The sequence below is a fragment of the Fringilla coelebs genome (assembly GCF_963513975.1).
Source record: "Fringilla coelebs genome assembly, chromosome: 26".
NCBI classification, from domain to species: domain Eukaryota; kingdom Metazoa; phylum Chordata; class Aves; order Passeriformes; family Fringillidae; genus Fringilla; species Fringilla coelebs.
The window spans coordinates 337,769-347,223 of NC_140052.1; positions in this window are offsets into that span (position 1 = coordinate 337,769).

A 9,455-nucleotide genomic window follows, 5' to 3' on the forward strand; every position below is an offset into this window, starting at 1 on the left:
AAATATTCCAAGGGTCCCGAACGTCCCGGGAGGGTTCGGCGCCTGCCAGGGCTGCCAGCCTCGTGGTGCCCAGATAAAATAATAAAATATTTTATGGGACTGGAATATTCCAAGGGTCCCAAACGTCCCGGGAGGGTTCGGTCCCTGCCAGCCCCGTGCCAGCCTCGTGGTGCCCGGATGAAATGATAAAATATTTTATGGGGAGCGAAATATTCCAAAGGGGCTTTACGGAGCTGTGGCAACGCCTGTGGCCACTTCCACCTCTCCATCCTCCTCCTCCTCGTGCTGCCAGGCACATCCCAGGCACCTGCTCTGCTGGCATGTGTGCTGGAGCTGGGCATCACTCTCAGCTCCCCCGGGCCCAGCCTGGGCTGGCACCGCCATCCCCGTCCCGTTTCCAGCAGGTTCTGGGAGCCCAGGGTGGGAAATGGGGGAGAGCAGGAATCCACGGGGACAGGGAGGCTCCTGGAGAACTTCTGTCCTGTCACCAAAGTCATGGAATGCTCTCTCCTGCTGCTGGTGGCACCAGCACCCCGATCTCCCGGTGCCCTGATGTGACACAGAGACATCTGTCCTGCCTCAGCTTCCCCAGCTCGCCCAGAGGGCTGAAGGGATATTGGGGATATTTGGGAGGGAATTCCAGACCCTGCCTTTGCCCCTAAACCCAGCCCTGGGGTTGGTGCTGCGGGATTTGAGGCTGGGGAGTGCAAGGGACACTCTGGGGACACTCTGGGGACACCCTGGGGGACACCCTGGGGGACACCCTGGGGACATCCTGGGGAACATCCTAGGGGACATCCTGGGGACACTCTGGGGACACTCTGGGGGCACCCTGGGGACGTCCTGGGGACACTCTGGGGACACCCTGGGGACATCCTGGGGGATGTATCCCGGGGACATCCCAGGGGACATTGCCACCCTCCTGCAGCCCAGGTGCTGGCTCCTCCTGTTCCCATGTGAAGGGATTATTGATCCCCCCTTGTGAAGGGATTATTGATCCCCCCTTAAGAAGGGATTATTGCTCCCCCCCTTGTGAAGGGATTATTGATCCCCCCCTTATGAAGGGATTATTGATCCCCCCTTATGAAGGGATTATTGATCCCCCCCTTGTGAAGGGATTATTGATCCCCCTTGTGCTGAAGGGCTGGCGGTGGGAATTGTCCCGGCCACCCACCGGGGGTCCCGGGGGTCCCGGGGGTCCCGGGCCGGTCTCACCCCGCCGTGCCCGGGTTATCCCTCCGGAGAGAGCACAATGAAGGGATTTATTGATTTATTGGCACGGCGGGTTCGGGCAGGCATCGCTTGGAGCCCCTCCACCCACCCCTCATCCCGGGGGGATATTAAACAATCCTGGCTCGGGTAAATCCAAATAACCACTAAAATCCCGCTGGGGCTGGCTAAATCCGGGGCGAGCAGCGATGCCCAGCGCTCATCTCCCAGCGCGGTTGGCTGATTTTCTGACTCCTGGAGGCTCCCTGGAGGGAAGGGGATGCGGGGCCGGCCGGAGCGGGGGAACAAAGGTGGCTCTGTCCGTGCGGGTGAAGGAGCCTTTGTGCGGGCTGCGGGCGGCACGGGGAGGATCCCAGCCCGGAGCCGCCGGAGTTTCCCGTCCGAGAAGAGGAATTTTTGGAGATAAAAGAAGTTTCCATGGGATGGAGGAGCTGCCAAAGCCCCGGCGTGAGCCAGGTGGATGCGGGGACAGCTCGGGGTGGGGGTCCCCTGTCCCAGGGTCCGGGTGAGCCCTGGACTGTCACCAGTGGCCATGGGATGGGATGGGATTCATGGGATTCATGGGATGGGGACAGGGATCAGGATGGGGTTGAAGCTGGAACAGGAACCAAGACAGAGGTGGGATGGCAGGGATGGGGATGGGAGCAGGTTTGAGATGGGAATGGAGATGGGGACAGGGCAGGGATGGGGATGGGCATGGGATTGGGACAGGGATTGGGGCAGGGATGAGGACAGGGATGGGACCAAGGCTGGAGCTCAGCTCTGCCTTGCCCTGCCAGCTCACAGAGCACCCGACCAAGGGCTGGGGCTGAGCTCAGCGCCTGGATGAAGATTTAGGTCTGGTCTTAACCTTTAGCCCATCCAGACGGTTTCTAAATCCAGCCTGGAGCCTGCTGCTCCCAAATCCGAGCTTCACCCCTTCTCTCGAGCCCGTGTCTTTCTGTGATGGGAAAACCAGGGGCAGCAGCTCCATCCTCCTCCTCCCTGACAGCAGCTCCTGCCTTTCCCGTCCCAGACACCCCTCCGGCGCGGGCTGCTGGTGCTGCTGGGCCCTGCGAGCTGGATAATCTCCGTTAGAATGAATAAATCAATCGACCTTAACCGTCTTTGCCCGGCAGCTCCTCTCCAGCAGCAGGGACGGGGCCCTGCGTGCCCACTGTCACGTAGGGATGGACCCACGGAGCCACGCGGTGGAGGAGGAGCCGGCAGCTCCTTTCCCCCTCTTTTCTCGCCCATCCGGGTTTTTGGAATTCTCGGGGACTCTCAGAGCTCCTCCCAAGCACCGGCAGCCGTGGCAGATGCTGCAGATCCCAATTAAGCCCTTTGCCGGGTCAGAGCCTCGGGGGAGGCCACGTGTGCCCGTCCCACGTGTGGCCTCACACGCAGCACACATTTGCACACGCATGAGGAGGCCGAGCGGCCTCGTTCCGCCCCGGGGCTCCCAGCCCCTCTCGCATCCAGCCCACCCCAGCTTCTGGGGGCTTCTCCATTTATTGCCTCTCTCTGGGAGGGAGGGAGCAAGGAGGAGAGGGGGTTCCTCAGTCAAGCTCCGCTCTGGAATTGGGGCTGGGGGCGGGCGAGGTGACCCCCGTGGGCACAGAGCGATGCTCAGTCCATGATCTGGCTGCTCCTCCTGGCCGTGCCCAGGGGTGCCGAGCAGAGGGGTCCCGAGCCGAGGGGCGCCCCGTGGGGCTGCCAGGGTGGGGCAGGAGCAGCCCAGCCCCTCCGCAGAGCATCTCAGCGCAGACAGCTCCGTCAGGGCCGTCCCAGGGCTCCGGGATTACAGCGCTGCTGCTCAAATCCCGTCTCCATCCGCGCCGTGCCCAGCCAATGACCTCGGCGCTGGCACGCAGGGCCTTCCTCCGCGGGGATCGGAGATGATAAAGCCCTCCCAGACCCCGCTCGGCACCGCTCTGTCTCAGCAAACCACCCTGGATGCTCCCAGCATGACGTCCACGCTCGTGGAGAACGGGATGGACGAGGAGAGCTTCGCCCAGGTAAGGGGATTTTCGCCCTGGGTTTGGGATAGGGAGGGAGTTTGTGCTCCCTGCGCCTGGGCTGGGACCCGTGGTGGGTGAAGCACAAAGGGGGGACGGGGAGAGCTGAGGGCGTCAAGGGATCAGGGGATGGGTGCTGGGGAATGACTGATGGCAGGCTGGAGTGGAGCTCCTCAAATCTCCGGCCTCGACCAGGTGGGAAAACACTGGAGCAAGGTGGGATGGAATATTTGGGGTGATTTTCTGCCTGTCGGAGCGAATTGGTGGAAGTACATGGTGACTGGGGTCTTTGAGCCGTGATCATGCTGCCAGGGAGCGAGGGAGAGGCTGCCTGTGCTGAGCAGGGATCCCAGGAGAGCCCAGCTCTGCTCCCACACCCCAGAGAGAGCTCTGGGCTGGACTCAGGGCTCGTTCTGGCCTCGGGGCTCCGCGGGGTTTCAATCCTTCTCTGCCCCCAGCAGCGCCCTGGCTTTGGGTTGGGATTTGGGCTGTCAGGAGGGGGCTCCCAGCCCCTCTCCCCTTCTTCCCTGTGCCTGCCCCAGCCCCGAGGATGGGCTGGCAGGCGCATCCACCCGCACGTGGCTTTGCCACGCTGCTGTGGGCGCTGCCAGCGCAGCACAGGACTGAGGTTGGTTCTGCCACAGATCCAAGGTCTGGGTGATGGGATGGGAGGATCTCACGGGGTCGGGGCGAGCTGGACGTGGCTGTGGCACAGGACCTTCGTGGTGGTTGTCCCACCCCTGAGACCCCCGGGTTCCAGCTTGCTCACACCTACAGCGCTGGGAGAGAGGATGAGGGCAGAGGTGGGGAAAAGCCCCTGGCACCGAGCGCTCCCTGCCCCTGTCCCTGCCCCAGTTTGGTGGCACCAGGACGTGGCGTGTCCCACGCCGTGGGACGGGCAGTGCCCACGGAAAGCGCCCCAGGGACGCAGGAGAAACCTCCCCTTTCCGCCGGGATTGGGAAAGTGCTGCACACGGGAGTTGCTCATGCCAGGGCAGAGTGACTCAGGGTCCTGTGTCCTGACCGGGACTTTTGACCTCGGAGCTGTGCCAGGTCTGGTGGCACCTGGCACGGCACCTCTGGGGCGCAGGATGGTCCTCAGCTCTCCCTGCTTTTGGCCAAGCTGGCTTTTGGGGACACCTTCCCTCCTGCCACAGCTCCTGCCAGCTCCAGCATCCAGGCTTTGGGTGCTGGACTGGGACTTTTGGGACATTTCTGGGACTTTTGGGACCTTCCTGGGATGTTGGGGACAGTGTGTCTCCTGGGAATGGAAGGGGCCAGACATCTCCTCCTGCTGTGGTGTCACGAGGCTGATCCCGTGAAGCATCCAATGGATCAGGAGATGTTTGATGGAGCTGGAGGGCTCCTGCACAGCTGGATGAGCTGGCGCTGCCCCGAGGGAGGTCTGGTCGGGCCAAGGTCATCTTCACAGTGTGGTGATTTGGGAGGAGGCAACAGGACATGCAGGGCAGGAGCTGGGAGGGGAGGGGGCAAAGGGGATGTGCCAGAGTGGAGGGTCCCCCTACAGAATCCCCCTGAGCAGAGAGAGGGGCCTGCCTGGGGTGGAGATGATCCCAAAGCTGAGGGTCAGCATCACCAGTGGACAGTGGCCACCACAAGGGGAAGGTGGCCACAAGTGAGGAATGGTGACCATCCCTGGAGGCAGATGGTTGTCACTGATAGAGAGTGGCTGTCACTGATGGAGGATGGCCAGCCCCACTCCAGGATGGCCATGGCCACGGAAGGTGCCCAACACCCCCAGTCCCCTCCTGGCACAGGTCTAGTGACCCCCCTGCCCACCCACTCTGGGTGCCACCACCCAGCCAAACCCCCTTTGGACGCCTCCTGTCCTGACTGGTGGCCTTGGTGGCTTTGGGGGTCACACGGGGTTGGGGGAGCAGGGGAAGAGCTGGAGCAGTGTGTCAGTGACACGTGAGGACGCTAAAATTAGGCGGCTCCAGCTAATCTAATTTAATCTCCCCTTTTCCGTCCGTTCCCCTGGATTAGCCCCGGCAGGCAGCGGGGTGGGCAGCCACGCCGTGGGGCAGCCCAGCCCCGGCACACCCAGCCCGACCCCCGGGGATCCCCCTGGCTCTTTTGGGGTGAGGTGTCCGTGGGGGCGAGGGGGTTGGGGATGGGCTGGGAATGTCACCAGCACGATGAGATCTGCGGGGGGAAGGATGGAAGGATGGATCCCCAGCACCCCCAGGGCGGGCAGGGCACGACCCTCCCCACCCTCGCCCTTCGTGGGGCAGCTGGGTCTGGGTGAGCCCCCTCCCTGCCGGCCGGGCCGGGGAAAGGCCGGGGAAAGGCTGTTCCACCCGGCTCAGCCCGGGCTCATGCGCTCGTCCTGCGGCTGCCCAAGGAGGGAGGAAAGTTCTCCGACCGGTTTTGCGCTCCCGGCCCCGTGCGAGGGCTGGGGCCGGCCCAGCCCCGGTTTCCGGTGCGCTGGGTGACAGGGCAAAGTCACCAGCTGGTCACCGGTGTCACGCCGGTGCCGACGGGTTCGCGGGGCCGTGAGCGCCCCTGCAGCCAATGGAACCTCGCTGGGAAGTATGTGGAGCAGCGCTGCAGCCGTGAATCACGGGGCAGGTGATGCCCGATGAGCTCACGCCTCTCCTGGAGCCGCTCCAGGGCCAGCCCAGCTGCTCCGTGCTGGTTCCCCATTCCTCTGGACCCACCCGTGCCTCAGTTTCCCCAGCATGAAAGTGGGTTATGACCCTCAGCGGGTTCTGGAGGGTGTCCCGGGGGTCTCCAGGAGCAGCAGCACTCCATGGGATGGGGGCTTGGCTGGTCCCAGGGCTCCAGGCTGCTCTGGCCCTGCTCTGGCCGCGGGGCACGGCTCTTCCTCCCGCTCCACGTTGTCATTACTGCGCCACTCGTCCTTAAGGAATCACTTTAGAGAAATTAGAGCTGGGTCCAGCTCCAATCCCTGCAATCAGCCGCTTCCTTTTCCCAAGGAACGCGGCATTAAATGCCAATGGATTATTACGAGCCCGTGTGGAGCTGGGATGCCTTGAAAGGATTTCCATTGGGAGCTTCATTCCATGAAAGAAATTCCAAAACCAACTGAAAAACCTCAAATTAAAAAAAAAATTACTTTATTTAGATGAGCTGGTTGAGCAGAGCCCAGCTTCTCCTGTCCTTCCTTGACTAGGGCGTTATCTGGCCAATCAATGGAGTGTTGGGGATTATTTCCCCTGAATAAACTGATTTTGCAGGACAGAAGGATGAGACAGGTCCCTCATTTTGCACAGACAGTCCCTTCCTTCATCCAGCCAGGCCGGCGGCAGATGGGGAAGGCGGACAGATGTGTCCAGCTATTTTTAGGCTCAAACGCTGCTTTAATTTCAACATGACCGCGGAGAATTTGCCTTTTCAGGGGTAAAAAAAAAAGCTGGATCAGAGGGTGAATTGAAATGTAGGGCCAGCGACAGAGATTAATGGAATATCCTGGGTTGGAAGAGATCCACAAGGATCATTGAGTCCAAATCCTAGGATGCATCAGGGCACGATCTGGGGGTTGAACTGGAACGCCCGGCAGGTTCGTGGTGGGTCCGGCGGGACTGGATCCTGCAGGAAAAGGTGTCTGGTGGCAGCATTGCCTCGCCTCTGGCTTTGGTTGCTTCTCCCCCTCTTTACTTTGAAACGGAGTTAAATTCCCTGAGCAAAACACCAAACCCATGTAAATGGCCGCGTGGAAAGGGCTCCTGAGAGGGCGAGAGGAGCCGGAGCTGCTCGGGACTGGTTGGGAAAGCGGCGGAGCGGGCAGACGGGTTGGGTAACTCCTGCCCCAGGGCTGCTGGGACCGGCTCTGCCGGCAGCGGGGAGCGGAGCCGCTCCGGAGGGCCAGGACGTGCCGCGGCCCTCGTAGGGCTCGGGGCTCCGGCTCCCGGCTGCAGCCCCGGGATGGAGCGGGGATGGAGCTGGGATGGAGCAGGGATGGAGCAGAGATGGAGCAGAGATGGAGCCGGGATGGAGCAGGGATGGAGCAGGGATGGAGCAGAGATGGAGCAGAGATGGAGCAGGGATGGAGCAGGGATGGAGCAGGGATGGAGCAGGGATGGAGCAGGGATGGAGCAGGGATGGAGCAGGGTTGGAGCAGGGATGGAGCAGAGATGGAGCAGGGATGGAGCAGGGATGGAGCAGGGATGGAGCAGGGATGGAGCAGGGTTGGAGCAGGGATGGAGCAGGGATGGAGCAGAGATGGAGCAGGGATGGAGCAGAGATGGAGCAGGGATGGAGCAGAGATGGAGCAGGGATGGAGCAGGGATGGAGCAGGGATGGAGCAGGGATGGAGCAGAGATGGAGCAGGGATGGAGCAGGGATGGAGCAGGGATGGAGGCGAGGAGGAAGGCGGGATGGAGCCGGGATGGAGCAGGGATGGAGCCGGGATGGAGGCGAGGAGGAAGGCGGGATGGAGCCGGGATGGAGCCGGGATGGAGCAGGGATGGAGCAGGGATGGAGCAGGGATGGAGCTGGGATGGAGCTGGGATGGAGCAGGGATGGAGCAGGGATGAAGCAGGGATGGAGCAGGGATGAAGCAGGGATGGAGCAGGGATGGAGCAGGGATGGAGCAGGGATGGAGCAGGGATGGAGCAGGGATGGAGCAGAGATGGAGCAGGGATGGAGCAGGGATGGAGCAGGGATGGAGCAGGGATGAAGCAGGGATGGAGATAGGATGGAGCCGGGATGGAGCCGGGTTGGAGCAGAAATGGAGCAGGGATGGAGCAGAGATGGAGCAGGAAGGGAGCAGGGATGGAGCAGGGATGGAACAGAGATGGAGCAGGGTTGGAGCTGGGATGGAGCAGGGATGGAGCAGGGATGGAACAGAGATGGAGCAGGGATGGAGCCGGGATGGAGCGGGGATGGAGCAGGGATGGAGCAGGGATAGAGCAGGGATGGAGCAGGGATGGAGGCGAGGAGGAAGGCAGGATGGAGCCGGGCAGAGCCCAGCCGCGGGGATGCTCCCGAGCGACGCTTCCCAAGGTTTTGGGGGAGCAGAGAGCATCCCCCACCGTCCGTGGCTGCGCACGGGGAGCGGGACACGCGGGCGGGGCGGCGAGCGCCACGGGCCGCGGGGTGATGGATGCGACCTGACGGGTGCACAGGGCCGCGCACGTTCACACGCATGTGACAGTGACAGCGCCGGGCACACCGGGGCGGAGCGGCGGCGGCGGGCACGGACTGCGGGCACAGCCACGGACACACGGACACAGGCACGGACACACAGACACAGCCAGGGGCACACAGACACAGCCACGGACGCACACACAGACTGCGGGCATGGACAGACGCACGGACTCAGTCACGGACACACAGACACACACACGGGCTGCGGGCACGGCCACGCGGGCTGTGATACACCCCAGATCCAGCCCCACACTGGACACCCTCACTGAACGGTCCCCAGTGATCCCCCACCCTCCCAATGCACCCCCGTGCAACCCCCAGTACACCCCCAGTGCACTCCCTGCCCCCTCTGTACTCACCCCAATGCACCCCTCCAGAGCTCCCCCAGTGTCCCTCCAGTATCACCCCAATGTTCCCCCCAGTGTCCCCCCAGTGTTCCCTCTGTGTGCCCCCGGTGCCCACCCAATGCACCCCAGGGTCCCCCCAGTATCACTCCAATGCACCCTCATTGTCCCTCCCGGTGTCCCCCCAGTGTCCCCCTAATGCACTGCCAGTGCACCCCCAGTGACCCCCCACTATCACCTCACTGCACCCCCAATATGACCCCAATGTCCCCCCCAGTGTCCCCCCAATATCACCCCGAAGCACCTCCAGGGTGTCCTCAGTATCACCCCAGTGCCCCCCCAGTATCACCCCATTGTCCCCCCCGGTGTCCCCCAAGTATCACCCCATTGTCCCCCGGGATCACCCCAATATCCCCCCCACTGTTCCCCCACTATCACCCCACCGTCCCCCCATTGTGTCCCCCAGTGTCCCCCCAGTATCACCCCACTGTCCCCCCTGTGTCCCCCCAGTATCACCCACTGTCCCCCCATTGTGCCCCCCAGTGTCCCCCCAGTATCACCCCGGTGTCCCCCCAGTATCACCCCACTGACCCCCATTGTCCCCCCCAGTATCACCCCAGTATCACCCCACTGTCCCCCCACTGTCCCCCCGGTGTCCCCCCGGTGCCCCCTCACCTCCCCCGCCGGGGCCGGGCCCCGCCCCTCCTCGCGCGCCGGCACACACCCTCGCCTTTGGGCCAATGGGGAGCGG